We start from the raw sequence: 15,871 nt of genomic DNA on the forward strand, positions 1-15,871 counted from the left end.
ATCTCGGATATTACAAGAACTGAAGTATCTGCCGGATTCGGTGACTATTTTTCGAATACCTTCGGATATATACGTTTCTACTCGACGTTTTGAGCAAGTTATTCTTATACTAACTTTGGCAGATCCTACATTTTGCCGTCCTCCAAGTTCATATGCGTCTTGAAACTAAGGCCTCTACAGACAGTGTTACGTCAATACCTAATCCCTCAAAGTTCAATCCACATAACTTTTCAGTACGGTAATGGATTTTTCGTTGGATGTTTTCATGTTTGTAATGCGCAAACAAAAACTTTTACTAAAACTCAAAATAATTTATCGGTTCCTACTTTTAGTACTGATTTACTTATTTTTGAATTTTTAAAATCCACCATGTTAACACTTTTAACCTTTGGATAATAATTTTCAAGCTTGTGAGAAACACTTTTAGACTACAATAAATGTATAATAATTGTATAACGAAACGGGTCGCTCCATAGCGAACCTATACTAAACATAGCTTCTTGATTCTAGTAAACACAGATATTGCATTATTTAAGAGAAGCGAAAAGCGTTACATCTAGTATGATAAATTTAGTAACTTCAGGAACGTTTTTCTTAGAAATTATAAGAACTACAGTCTTGAAACATTTAAAATATATGCAATATTTAGCAAATACATACAATTTATAATTTGTCCAAAATTATAATTTTTCTTACCATAAAATCGTTCTTTGGTACGACTTTTGTTTTTGTTTACATTTTTTTACTTAGGCACTAAAGTATGCATAAACGAATATAAATTAGGTGTAAGAAACATTTCAACTTTATATTTTTAGTATTTTTTTTAGAAAAGGTACGTTAAAAACTATAGAATGTGTCACTTTTATAGTTATAAATTAATCAGGCCATTTCTACACCGTATCCAATACCATAAGCCAACGGTTCCTTCTCCTCCTGGGCAAGTTTCTTCTTGTTTCCAACAATCCTATTCTTTGTGGTCCTGTTTTGTGCTGCTTCTTGTGTGCTTTGTTATCCGAGCTGCATTTATCTAGTGAATCACGTTTATTTACAGTACTACTAACTTTATGTCCATCATAATTGTAAATTGTATCACACTATAACATTCATCATTGAAACCCAAAACTGAGTAAAAACACAAGTTAACATGTATTCAGTATTACAAAAACATTGTTTGGAATTTTTATCCAATATAATTACAATATTTTTATTGGAGTTCTCTGAGGCAATTTTTCAAGAGATTTTGGTCAGCTAGGTCTTGGTAATACTCGTATATTGTGGTGGCAACTATTGATTCAAGTACATTCAAAAAACTAAAATGACTATTCGACCATTTAAAAAGGCGTATTGTGTGAACTACAAGTCGAAAAAAATACTCTAAATGTAAAAAAAACATGTGTCACTTGACATGGTTTGACTTTTTTACCTCACTTAAAAACACTTTTTCAGAAAACCTTCTATATTTCTTTCTTCAAAATCCTTCAGAAAGTAAAACAAAATTGTAGTGTTATACATATTTTTTTGCATTTCTACTTCCCTTATGACTCGTTAATAAGATTCAACATAAACTTGAGCTGAATGTTTGTAATCTTTAATAGTATCGGAAGCATACGACCAGTCTTCTTTTGTATGAGCAGTGTATGACCAGTATAACACTGTGTTCTCGGTTTGCATTAATATTTGAGTATTGTTAAATCGTTATTTCTCTATAGGAGAAGTTTAAGATTTTGAGTCATATAACGTTATAATTTGTTCTTAGCTCTTAAGACCAACTATACAACTTCGGTTATTACAGTCATTTCTAATATACTATATATTGTCACACTTTCTACACGTCCACCTAAACCCGATAACCGCCATTGCCTTGACACGCAGGTAAGAGTAGGCTTGACACGATTGAGGGCTCAACCTTTCATAGCAAATATTCCATGAACAGAGAATACGAGTATCTTGCGGCCGGTCCCAAGAGGCGCGCCTGTGGCGACTTCCAGGTTCTCCGTGGGCATATAAATAAATTCTTTTTGGTGAAATGAGCTGTAGATGCTGTACGGCGCTTATTCTATGTGCGAATATGGCAAAGGTATCGGTATTGTGCATATTAACGTCCTCCCTATCTTTCCTGTTCCAATACATTTCAACCCTCTTTTCGTTTGCTTCTTTAAGTACTTTGGAAATTTAAAAAAGTGCTGCACGTTTACGTCCTTCTTCTTTGATCGACGAAGAAACTGCAACAATTACGCTGTTTTAAACCCTCGATCGTTCTAAAGTAATTGATACTGTAACCTAAGCGATAAATATGTGGTTAAATCATCCTGTCCTAGACATTGGGAGTAAGCATGAAAACGTACGTATAACTTTAATTACAAACATCAGATCTGTAATATTGGCTGTTGCATACAATTTCACAATAGGCTATACTGTTCCATGAGTATTACATCAGAACTATCAACATGCACTCAACCGTGATAACGACAAGACAGACAGTAGCAATCAGTCCTGCGTCACACGGCGGGTACGCTTTAGACGAAATGTTTATGAAGGAAATGAAAATTACTTTATTAAGAGGCGAATTCCCCTCCACCACTTAGCCACATTTTGAGTTATGATACATCAATCCTTTAAATACATTGCTGGATTCATAATTTAGAATTCTAGGTTTCAACTTCTCTTTTCCATCCTAAACAGGTAAACTGTTATGTATATGGTTATATACATATTATATGCTGATACGTGAATAGTATAGCCTTCTGTCTGTCTTCACTTCAGTTCAAATGCGAGTATTCTTAATGCATTGAACACCTGTGCACATTTTGTTGATCAATCTTGATATTTTAGAAATAGCTTTCTTAGGTTCAAAACTTCATAAGATAATTGAAATTATTAACGGTTTATTTATAATTTCATAGAGGGAACGTTGTGTGTTTGGGGGGGGGGGCTGCATGGTTCTGGAGTTCAGACGGTAAATGAATAATTATACATTTTATCCTAGTCGGCGCTAAAATAGGCTATATACGTACAACCACATTCCATTGTCATAATGGACTTACATTCCCCTCCCCCACGTCTAACACTACACCATCAACACGTCAGTGTTTTGTTGGAGACCAGTTTACTCTATCTGATACGAGATTTTAATTTATGGAAATCTTCATCCCTTGCGCTCGCGGGTCCGTAAAAGGTTTTTTACCTACAGCCCATTTGTTCCCGAACTCGTTTATTTTTCTTGTAACCCTCTTAGAAGGATATATTACTGGACCTTCTGACGACAGATAGGGAGTTCATTCACCTCACCTCGTACGATGAATTAAAGAGGGGCCACGGGTATTTTCCATATAAGTGACAGGTTTCTATCAAAACCATGATCTCTCCTAATAACCCAAACACTGATTCACATTTTTAAACGAGAATTAAGATGGAAAAGTGAGTTAAATTACTATATTTTAATTAGATACATAATGCCAATCTTCTAGAAATGAGGTAATAATAACCACTTTAGCAAAATACACTTAACATTATTTATTGTTTGACTTAACTGACTAGTAACAATGGGAATTATAGGGAAACTACTCTACAACGACCGAGCACAAGACAACCCATAGTTGTTCTATGCACCTACGTTTGAAGGGGAAATTGACTTAAGCGTATGTTTTAGATTTAATTAGATATTAAAAACCTGAATTTATGTTCAAGTTTGTTTTATATTATTTTAAATTAAACACTCAGTTATTTTTTAAACAATATCATACTTTGTGCAGATGATCAACAGTCTTCACTACTTTCCTCTTTTGAATCATAATTATACCAGAAGCATAAGAAATATATTATCCCCATCAATTTGAAAACTCACTCTACAAAAATGTATCTTTTGTGGTTTTAAATTCTTAACGTGTTTAAAAATTACATTAGAAATATCAGTACTTTTAATATATTATATGTAAATGAAGTGAAGGAGTGCTTAACTAGAAAAGTGTTCTAGAGAAGGTGTTCGTACGTCTTTTTAGATAATATATAGCATCTTACTAGCATATCATTCATTCTCATGTGTACAACTATGATTTAAACTGGTATCATATCATTATGTGTGGTGCTACTATGATTTTGACTACAACTATTATCAACGTCAATTCTCGGTTTTTATGTGTTTTGCTGTGTGTGAAAATGTTTATAAATCATTTTGTGCGAATAAATGATTGATTGACTAAATAAATGAACATCGTCGATGGGAAATTTTTGATATTAGACGTGAAACTTATTTCTTTTGGTCATTAAGCACAGATGACTCGGTGAGGATTGACACGTGTGGTGTCACAATAGAAATAATGGTATCAATTTACAATAACGTGACCATGGAAAGGTATGTTCATTTTTTTCCCCTGAAAACTACAATTTTTCCTGAAAACAATAGTGAAGAAAAAATTCGTCGGCAACGAAAATCAAAGGAGTTACGATTTTTTGAAATCCTCTGAAAACTCTGTTTTTGACAGTACATCTGGCAATTTTACTGAAATCTAGTACGTTAATCCTGTCAACGATGCCTGCCCGCTGCGCAGTGCTTGCTCTTTTAGAAAAAAAATTAACTCGAGCTTGCAAAAGTCGAATCCCAGATCACGTGATGCCCCTGATCCTTAACCCTCCAAGTGTTGTTCGACAAAATTTTGTCGGTTATTTTCCATCCTTAACGCAATAATGCCAGAAAGGCATCAATATAATACAATAATATACTTTCCCCCCAGTTTATATGCATCTTGATAATAATACTTGGCTATAAATGCCCAACCCATGAAAAAAAGTCCATTTTTCATGGTCACGGTATTGTAAATAAATACCGAAATAATTATTACATTCTCCGAGAGGCCACGATCGTTATTTATTTCGGGACACTCCACTTGCCAGGTTTGATTAGTTTACGTAACTATTTTGATGCTATCTAGGCCTCTTGTTTAATAACGTACTGAAACTAAACCCAAATGCTCGACACACACTGCCCATACTCCTGTTGCCCAGAAACCCCTTGATCTCCCTTTTAACCCATCATAATTAATTTGTGAGTAGTATTCACGACGATATTATTGTCCAAGCTAATAAATTTAAATAATTACTTAGTCTCGAGTAATACCCATCCAGCGCTACAAGAGTTGGATAGCGTGTACGACCGGAACTATTTTAAATATTTACTATTCTCATGGAATAATAACACATTTATTTTCTATTTCCATGTCATCAAAGAAAGCTATTGGCTTCTAAAGATCTTTGACTAAACATTAGACTGCTACACGTTCGTTCTAACAAAAATTGGTCCACCGAAAACGGACTGATTACAACCAGTCTTGATCTTCGGTCAAAGGTCGGCCGATTGTACGTTTCACATTGACCTACCCGAACTCATTAGTGGTCACACGCCACATTACCAAGCACCGGGCCTCGCTTGCAAATAAAATACACTCGGTAGCTTGCTTTATTATGACTTATACTCTAGAGTTTTATTTGTGTTTACAGTGTCTTAATTAAGTAATTATTAGATGTTTTATTGTAAGTATTATAAAAGATTCTAAAACGCTTTTCTGTCAAATGTAAATGGGAAATTAAATTCTAAACTAAATCAAGGATTAAATTTAATCGTTTTGGGTGTGTTTATTCTGTGATGTATCCAAATTTATCCAAATTGCACAGCCATATTTTGTATACGTCTGCCATAATATCGTGTCTGCAGGCTGATCCTGTATGTAGTGATTTCTTTCGATCCGTCGAATTGGAATCCGATTTCAGAACTGCCCCACCGGATCTATCCTTAAAAACTAAAAGAAAAAACATAAAATTTTAAAGGTTTAACCTTTTGAGTTTTACGAGACTCGATGGATAATTTTGTCTCCACCGCATAGAGCAGTGTTTTAGATTAAAACGTGGTAATAATAAGAAAAAAAAAACCATTACTTAGATATGTTTAAACGTATATTTGTTAGTATCTAAAGATACTGTACTTGATCGTCACTTCCTGACATTTAAACCGCTCGCTGTAACACACATTGCGCTTATAAGTTCGTGGTCTTCTATTTTATTCAAAACAATTTAGTGCTTAATATTTAAAGTATGCTTACAGTGCCAAGCATTTACCTAGATTTTCGCTTGAGAGGATTAATCTTAAGCATTATAATTACGTATTCAAGACGACTTTTTTTACTTTCATCATTAAAAGCAATATTAATATCCTTATACCCAAATATTATTCATTAAAGGTCAAGGACTTGTTGCTGGCCGGTCTGTGGGGGTGACGGGTGGCGGTGCTCGTGGCGTGCTTGTGGTCGGGCTGTGTTTGAGAGAATGAATGTAGTAATAACGAGAAATTCTTTAAAAAGTAATCTGTTAATTTAAGTTTTAATTTAACTTTGTTTGAATTTTTCTACATATTAAGCTGATAAATTTTATTTTTATTTTTAATTATTAAATAGTATGTATATATTTTGGTTAATTTTTAAGCATTTATTTTAATTTAAAATTTGTTATCAGTTAAGATCATTCACTGTACATATATCTGTATATTATGTGAGGTTGAGTGGTAGAGATGGCTAAATAGCCCTAACTCCGCCTCTTAAATAAAGGCATATTTCATTTCATTTCATTTCATTTAATTAAATATATTATTATTATAATACATATACTATTCAATATTAATATTTAAATATATTATTTAAATACAAAATATTTGTTTCCTGTACAGAGGAATTTATACTCATGGGGAATAGTGTTCTGTCTTATCATCTTATCAGTGGTATCGTATTCCGCAACGTACGAGAGAGGACAGGCTATAAAATCCCCTGCATCTGTTCTCTTCTATCCATACTTCAAAAAATCCTCCTCGACTATATATATATATATATATATATATATATATATATATATATATATATATAATAGTATATAGTAAGTTTAAGAGCTACGAAAAAATATACCACAAGAATTGTTAAAATTACGGTTTTTATCACATTCTACATGTAATTTTAAATCCTCACCAAACTATTAAAGTTGAAACTTGAACACGTAACCTTGGGTTTCAGTTGGCCTAATTAATATAAAACCATTGTGAGGATGGTTTTTTGGTCTCTAACAAGTAAATGAAAGTTAATAGAATAGTTACGTAAGTATTAATTTAAAAAGTCTAAATACAAGAAAAATATGAAAACTCCTTATGTTTTTTTCACATCTGGAAGACAAAAGTTTTAACGGTTTTGCTCAATCATGTTACTGTTGTGAGGGAATGACCGAATTGATTGAATACTATCTAAACGAGTGTATAAATAATCGGTAGTAATGCAAATCCTTATCTTTCTTATGATCTGAATTTCCGCGTGCAATTTGATTCCTTCAATAGACGTCTTGTGTCCGAAAAACTCGAATTCTCCATATACTTGACCCTGACTGGCCATAAATGCTAAAAAGGTTATTTTTACAAGTCCATGACTGTTGGACAAGACCAGTCATTAATTCACTTTTGAGTGGTCAACCTTGGATTTTATTCTGTTCTTATTTTAGTCCACTTTCTGGCTTTTGTGTCTTTGTTATTTTATAAAATCTGATAATGGTGACAACCTTAAATTCTGTAACCATGTTATTTTATCGTTTCTGTCGGTAGCTACTCGGAAATTATATTTCATCAGAACTAGGCAACAAATACAGAATTGGTTCTTTTTGCCAGAGAATTAAATTCCAAGATCCATCACAAAAATCGCCATTTTAAAATTCCATCAGGAGCATGCTGCGGTATGACGATAGTACCAATACACCATTTATAGCTCCGACGACATGGTCCATTTAGGAATAGAAGAACTTAACATGAAACACCCGATCTGTCAGTTGTCATTCTAAAGATATCTTCATACGATAGAGTTTTGTTGCACTTAGTTTAAACGTAGGAAAAATTGAAATTGCAATTGAATTTGCGGTACGCTTCTAAATTTATAAGCATACTAGCTGAAAGTACCCGATGTTTCGCTACGGTATAATAGCGCACAAGTTGCGTGTATGGCGACAGCTTTTGGTTTGAGGAGATTAAATAATACTTTTACTCACACCTGCAGGAACATATTATAGCTTCTGATAGTAAACAAAAACACGGTCTTTCATAAAACCTCCTGATAAACAATGTTTCTTGTTTCCCTCAAGGGATATCAATGTAGTGCAATACTAGTCATCAATAGATGACTGTCAGGAGACTTCGCACATCAACAGGCCCCATACAATTAGGACAATGTACAGACAGTCAGTCCTTAATTCCACTCTTGCTACTTTTAAAGACTGACTTAGGCTTTGTTCGTTGTAATGGCCTAATATGCCTTATTTGGAAACTGCAGCCGTTTAAACTGAAAGTGGTAGTCGGATGGAGTCAAGTGGATTCTAGGTAGAAGAACTGTTTCTCTCGAACCACAGCTTGTGAAGTTGGTTAGTTCAATGACGTTTCTGTGAAAAGCTTTAACCTGCAGCCGTGTGCCATACCAAAGTTATGGAGGAATCACACTAGGCACAAAAATATATGTGTACACTTTAATCTGAGGGTACGAAGTGGAACCACATGGATCTAAAGATGTATAGAGAAACTGTACAATTTACAGGCAGGGTAGTGAACAGATTGATATTTCACTATCTCGGTAGAAAGGTATGCCAATCAATAATCTATTTGTGTTCGCCGCCATTTCAGTTTTGTCAGAATAGCTATTTCCTTCAGTCGCTCAAGATTATCTTCACGTAACGTGCTGAAATTGGGATAAATATTGCATTTAAATCGTTTAGATGCTACACGACTGTACATATATTGTGTAGAATTTATACGCTCCCATCTACAATTATAAGAAGTAAGTTTAAAAGCCTCTACCCCAAGTTCACATTTGAGTTGAATCCACATGTTGACCTGCAGGAATCAGACTCAAACTTTTAGTCCAAAGCTAGGATGACTTAAATTTACAGAGAATAACAAAATTACACTCTGAATAAAACAGTATAACCGACGAAGCTTAAGTAAAACATTTTCTTTCGACTTAATTTAGTACAATGAAATTAAACAGTGCGATGCCGTACTTGTCTATTTGGAACATACAGTGTGTCTACAAAGATCATGTCACACTTTTAATTGTTTATAGCTACTCTATTATTTAATCACATGACTATGAATCATATGTTAGTTAAAACAGCTGATTATAAAGTTTTATTTTCATTACTTGAGCTAAACTCTTTACGAAAACATCATCAGTCATAATGACAACTTTGTAAAGAAAAGTTCAATGTGTTTTGTGGCTAGCAAAGTTTAATTCTATAATTTCAGAACAACCTTAGGATCATCGAGTGTTTCATGAAAATCCCACTGACAGACGTATTTATCGATGGGATAAGAGGTTTAAGAAAGGACAAAAAGCGGACTAGTAGGAAATCTTAAATAGGAGCATAGGTCAACACGCACATCATTTTAAAGGGCTCATCTAGCAGAGTTTAATGCCGCAAACCGCACTCAAAAAGATTGATCCCGTACAAAATGGCGGCTGTTCAAAGTGTGTGTGTGTGGTGTGTGTGTGTGTGTGTGTGAGTGTGTGTGTGTGTGTGTGTGTGTGTGTGTGTGTGTGTGTGTGTAGTGTGTGTGTGTGTGTGTGTGTGTTGTGTGTGTGTGTGTGTGTGTGTGTGTGTGTGTGTGTGTGTGTGTGTGTGTGTGTGTGTGTGTGTGTGTGTGTGTGTGTGTGTGTGTGTGTGTGTGTGTGTGTGTGTGTGTGTGTGTGTGTGTGTGTGTGTGTGTGTGTGTGTGTGTGTGAGTGTGTGTGTGTGTGTGTGTGTGTGTGTGTGTGTGTGTGTGTGTGTGTGTGTGTGTGTGTGTGTGTGTGTGTGTGTGTGTGTGTGTGTGTGTGTGTGTGTGTGTGTGTGTGTGTGTGTGTGTGTGTGTGTGTGTGTGTGTGTGTGTGTGTGTGTGTGTTGTGTGTGCGTGTGTGCGTGCGTGCGTGCGTGCGTGCGTGCGTGCGTGCGTGCGTGCGTGCGTGCGTGCGTGCGTGCGTGCGTGCGTGCGTGCGTGCGTGCGTGCGTGCGTGCGTGCGTGCGTGCGTGCGTGCGTGCGTGCGTGCGTGCGTGCGTGCGTGCGTGCGTGCGTGCGTGCGTGCGTGCGTGCGTGCGTGCGTGCGTGCGTGCGTGCGTGCGTGCGTGCGTGCGTGCGTGCGTGCGTGCGTGCGTTGCGTGCGTGCGTGCGTGCGTGCCGTGCGTGGCGTGCGTGCGTGCGTGCGTGCGTGCGTGCGTGCGTGCGTGCGTGCGTGCGTGCGTGCGTGCGTGCGTGCGTGCGTGCGTGCGTGCGTGCGTGCGTGCGTGCGTGCGTGCGTGCGTGCGTGCGTGCGTGCGTGCGTGCGTGCGTGCGTGCGTGCGTGCGTGCGTGCGTGCGTGCGTGCGTGCGTGCGTGCGTGCGTGCGTGCGTGCGTGCGTGCGTGCGTGCGTGCGTGCGTGCGTGCGTGCGTGCGTGCGTGCGTGCGTTGCGTGCGTGCGTGCGTGCGTGCGTGCGTGCGTGCGTGCGTGCGTGCGTGCGTGCGTGCGTGCGTGCGTGCGTGCGTGCGTGCGTGCGTGCGTGCGTGCGTGCGTGCGTGCGTGCGTGCGTGCGTGCGTGCGTGCGTGCGTGCGTGCGTGCGTGCGTGCGTGCGTGCGTGGCGTGCGTGCGTGCGTGCGTGCGTGCGTGCGTGCGTGCGTGCGTGCGTGCGTGCGTGCGTGCGTGCGTGCGTGCGTGCGTGCGTGCGTGCGTGCGTGCGTGCGTGCGTGCGTGCGTGCGTGCGTGCGTGCGTGCGTGCGTGCGTGCGTGCGTGCGTGCGTGCGTGCGTGCGTGCGTGCGTGGTGCGTGCGTTGCGTGCGTGCGTGCGTGCGTGCGTGCGTGCGTGCGTGCGTGCGTGCGTGCGTTGCGTGCGTGCGTGCGTGCGTGCGTTGCGTGCGTGCGTGCGTGCGTGCGTGCGTGCGTGCGTTGCGTGCGTGCGTGCGTGCGTGCGTGCGTGCGTGCGTGCGTGCGTGCGTGCGTGCGTGCGTGCGTGCGTGCGTGCGTGCGTGCGTGCGTGCGTGCGTGCGTGCGTGCGTGCGTGCGTGCGAGCGTGCGTGCGTGCGTGCGTGCGTGCGTGCGTGCGTGCGTGCCGTGCGTGCGTGCGTGCGTGCGTGCGTGCGTGCGTGCGTGCGTGCGTGCGTGCGTGCGTGCGTGCGTGCGTGCGTTGCGTGCGTGCGTGCGTGCGGTGCGTGCGTGCGTGCGTGCGTGCGTGCGTGCGTGCGTGCGTGCGTGCGTGCGTGCGTGCGTGCGTGCGTGCGTGCGTGCGTGCGTGCGTGCGTGCGTGCGTGCGTGCGTGCGTGCGTGCGTGCGTGCGTGCGTGCGTGCGTGCGTGCGTGCGTGCGTGCGTGCGTGCGTGCGTGCGTGCGTGCGTGCGTGCGTGCGTGCGTGCGTGCGTGCGTGCGTGCGTGCGTGCGTGCGTGCGTGCGTGCGTGCGTGCGTGCGTGCGTGCGTGCTGTGCGTGCGTGCGTGCGTGCGTGCGTGCGTGCGTGCGTTGCGTGCGTGCGTGCGTGCGTGCGTGCGTGCGTGCGTGCGTGCGTGCGTGCGTGCGTGCGTGCGTGCGTGCGTGCGTGCGTGCGTGCGTGCGTGCGTGCGTGCGTGCGTGCGTGCGTGCGTGCGTGCGTGCGTGCGTGCGTGCGTGCGTGCGTGCGTGCGTGCGTGCGTGCGTGCGTGCGTGCGTGCGTGCGTGCGTGCGTGCGTGCGTGCGTGCGTGCGTGCGTGCGTGCGTGCGTGCGTGCGTGCGTGCGTGCGTGCGTGCGTGCGTGCGTGCGTGTGTGTGTGTGTGTGTGTGTGTGTGTGTGTGTGTGTGTGTGTGTGTGTGTGTGTGTGTGTGTGTGTGTGTGTGTGTGTGTGTGTGTGTGTGTGTGTGTGTGTGTGTGTGTGTGTGTGTGTGTGTGTGTGTGTGTGTGTGTGTGTGGTGTGTGTGTGTGTGTGTGTGTGAAGAGAGAGAGAGAGAGAGAGAGAGATCCCATATTTAAGATCGTTCGCTTCGACGTCTGCAGAGCGAATCATGATGGAGCTCAAATAAATTGATGTAAAACCTTTAAAAGACTCTTTAATGCTATGTTAATCTCGTTCTTGGGGTGTATATACTTTTGTAGATACAAAACATACTATTTGCCAAAACAGCTGACGCCTCTCAACTGATAACAATGTTTGTTGCTCCCGGCTTGTGTAAGCATGCATTTAAAATTGTCGTGCTCGCTTTCGTTAAAAAGATATGTTATATAAATGCAAATAGTTGGTATCTTGTAAGTGTTTTTTATAACTATACTGGTATTTTTGTCATTGGACTTTAAACATTTGTCAATCTTGAAGCAAATAACACATTTATTTTAGTTTCCCTCTTATTTGTTTAAACCTATGTGCCAGTTTTTTATCTGTAGCTTCACTAGATCCACTTTTATTAAAAAATACAAAATGGCAGCTAGCGGCTAAATGACATATATCTCTACCTAAGTTTACAGAATATTATTTGTTTGAAATCACTAGTACTGTCAGCCACATAAGTTTTGATACCCTTTTTTGACATCCTCTATATAGAAGACAATTAAATGGTTTCAATATACTTTAGTTTTATCCAAAAGAAAGAAATAACCTGATGCCTGATTGGTTTAATAATAAATTATTGTAATTAAATTGATTTATTACGGTAGTTATCATTCGTAGATTTACACAACTGTACTACCTTCTAAGGTTTACATGATAACTACACGAGTTATGATATTTGTTGGATTGAAACAAGTAATATGTCTTCTGTGACGAATTCGATACGACATAAATTATTAGATTAATTGTTAATTTTATTGAATGGATATTTTTACTTAATGGTTTTTAATTAAATATTACTTCAGTGAATTACCGTACACCACATTAAATGGTTGTTTGTTGTAGGTACTATTTTTGTACTTGATCTGAACTCGGTCTAAATCAATTGAAATTCATATTCTGCGAATATTCTCATTAATTGTTTTGATACAACTAGTTTTTTTGTGAAACCGGACAGAGGGCACGCAGTTACTGTTCAAGCGACCCAGATGCGAGCTAGTCTTGACTAAACATGTGCCTAACCGCATCTCCTAGATGGGAGGAGCTGGAAACTACGCTGAGCGTAGTAATAGATTAATCTGATTGAACGTGGTTTGGTTTTAAGTTAATCATCAGAGAAAAAGTTGATGCGCAATGTTGAGCCAAGGCGGTGTTGACTTATCCACAAGACTTTCTTTTATAATTCGGTTCTGTTGATCGTGGATGAGTTCATTAACGATCTAGATACAGCCTTAATCTTTGATTCGAATCCCTCCACTGAGCCCTTCACCCCGAATTTACTTTTACCTTACTTCCATTATCATCTTCCTAACGAAATCAAATACTCTAAATGATATAGTGTTTAATTCTAAGTTTGGTCTAGGTATCAATTAGTAAAGAGCACATGCCGATGACGTAAATTAAGAAATTAGTTCGCTGGGAAATGCTAAGCTTTTATGGGCTCTCGAAAAAGAAGGCTCCATAAAAGGATTCTTTTTCATTATCCGACTAAACCTATAATAAATATTACAGACATCGTTGCTAGACACACACTTAATACGATTAGGAATGTTCGACATACCATTCTACTCGTTATAGAATTCTCGTCGAGGCAGCAGCTGAGGACTTGGCTGCGGTGGTATCTGTGACACATGTCGCACACGAAGTGGCTGATCATATGTCCTCTCTTTCGTCGTCCTATTATAATAGAATTCCTCTCTGGGCACAACTTTCCATTAGTCATTCCGATCCATATAGCATCCACCAATGTCAACTGATTGGAGTGCTATGTATAGAATCCTTGATGTACTATCTAGTTTTTCTTTCCATTAGTAGAAGCTATAAGTAGTTGGGACTTTTTCTTCTTGCGTCAACTACTCTGGAATATTCAGCATTTATACATTCGTTTGACGAAGAGAAGAGTGGAAGACTTCGTCCAGTGTGATTTCCTCTCGTTTACACTTGTGTCGGCCAGGGGGTGCGCTATTTTCGTAGCTAACCTCTCTAATAAGGTGCTAAGGATCTGTTTATAAGCCTTTTCCAAACTACAGAGGACAATGGACTGAGAAACTCCACTCTGACTTTAAGCATTCTTGGTTTGATGTGTTGCAGGTTGCAAAACTTGTAAAACTCATCTTTCCGTTATAGCAACTAATGATTGAGAAGTGAACGGTTTGAGCTTTGATTACATTTATTCCAGAGTGAGATTTGCCAGAAAGGTATCCGTCATTTATTACTATTTATTTAATTTTAAAATGTTTAAAATACAACCATGGTCATCTATAATAGTAGAACAAAACATGCAGTTTCCTGTTAGTTACTATTACTGAGCTATAATTTAAAGCGTAACTTTTCAATCTTTTAAACGGATTTATTTATATCCTTTGAAAGTTTTACTGTTTATAAGATATTTCTTTCTTCCTGATATCCCGTCCCTTGGCTACGTCACTGTCCATCGTCTTTGATAGTACATCACTTAAATCAGTCCTTTCCTCCCCCTCCCAAAGCAAGTTCGCCCGTCCCGCGGAGGCGTGGTTGTCCTTTCTGTGGAATCCTATGAACTGTAAGAAGGATTTGGTTCCTAAGAGTCTTCCCCAGTCTGCACTTGCATTTTATGACGTTATCCCTAGGAATACTGTACTGTTCCACAATCTGTTGTAGGCCTTGATGTTACCTTATTTTTGGACTCCATGATCGTCAGGCATATCCAAGAAGATCCATCCATCCTATCCATAAGATCCAAGCTCAGCGCCTTTGAGAGACGAACGTTTGAATCGGCGCAGCGTTACTTTGACAGTGACTGTGCTGAGACCATCGCCGTCTTCCATGTCTCGTTGTAGAATTGTGCTTATGCTTTATACGCTGCCAAGACGTATGACAATTTAAATTACTTACAAACTTTTTGGTTGAACTATGAGTACTTAATTTGTTTGGAGTGTACGTGACAATACTCTTTGTAAGTGGATTTGACTATGCCTAATCCTATGTCTGGGGTACGTGACTAGTGAATAGAGTAAGGCAGGGAGATCCATTATTTTCGATTTCACTTGGTCTTTAGTATGTTTTTGAGTGACATGTCTTATAAGAGTTGAGTTATGATATAAAAAGCTAGCCAGTCAATTCTTTGGGATTGTCTAACGATCTCAACTTTCTGAGAAAATAACGAGTCTTCAGACAACTGTTGATCGGATAAACTGTTGATCGGATAGAACGGGCGATATCAATGCAAGGGCGTGGGCCTGCCACCGCGGCCGGACGTGCATCGTCGCTAAGTTGTCTCACTTTGTACAGTGACTTCTTTGTTTGATATGTATTGATTGATGTGTGTTTTGTTTCATGTTATACACACGTTTTCTGTTAGGACTTCTGGCACCGTTCAATATCATGCTTACTGGTTTTTTACCTTATTTAACCTTTGACTGTATTTATGCCACAATGATTCGCACGAAGAACACAGAAACAAATTCTCGAAGCGACGCATTCTGCTTTCTGTACATTGAAACAATGGCATTCGTTCACGAACCTGTTCAAATCATTCATTTTAACGGAGTATGAATAACTATTTCAAACATGAAATAGGGTTTGAGGGTGAGATTGTGGTTTAGTAATAAGGCAGGAAAACCTTTTAATTCAAGTACCGATGCATAAAATATTCTGCCAATAGATTGTTTAAATCACTTTTTTAATTTTTAAGTACGTATAATAACGAATTGTCAGTTATACTATTTACAACATAATTAATAACGCACGCCTATATAGCATATCACTTTAAATGCAATAGGTTAGTTAAGTAGAACTCTATTTTACGTTTTA

The sequence above is a fragment of the Homalodisca vitripennis genome, chromosome X, assembly GCF_021130785.1.
Source record: "Homalodisca vitripennis isolate AUS2020 chromosome X, UT_GWSS_2.1, whole genome shotgun sequence".
Classification (NCBI taxonomy): Eukaryota; Metazoa; Arthropoda; class Insecta; order Hemiptera; family Cicadellidae; genus Homalodisca; species Homalodisca vitripennis.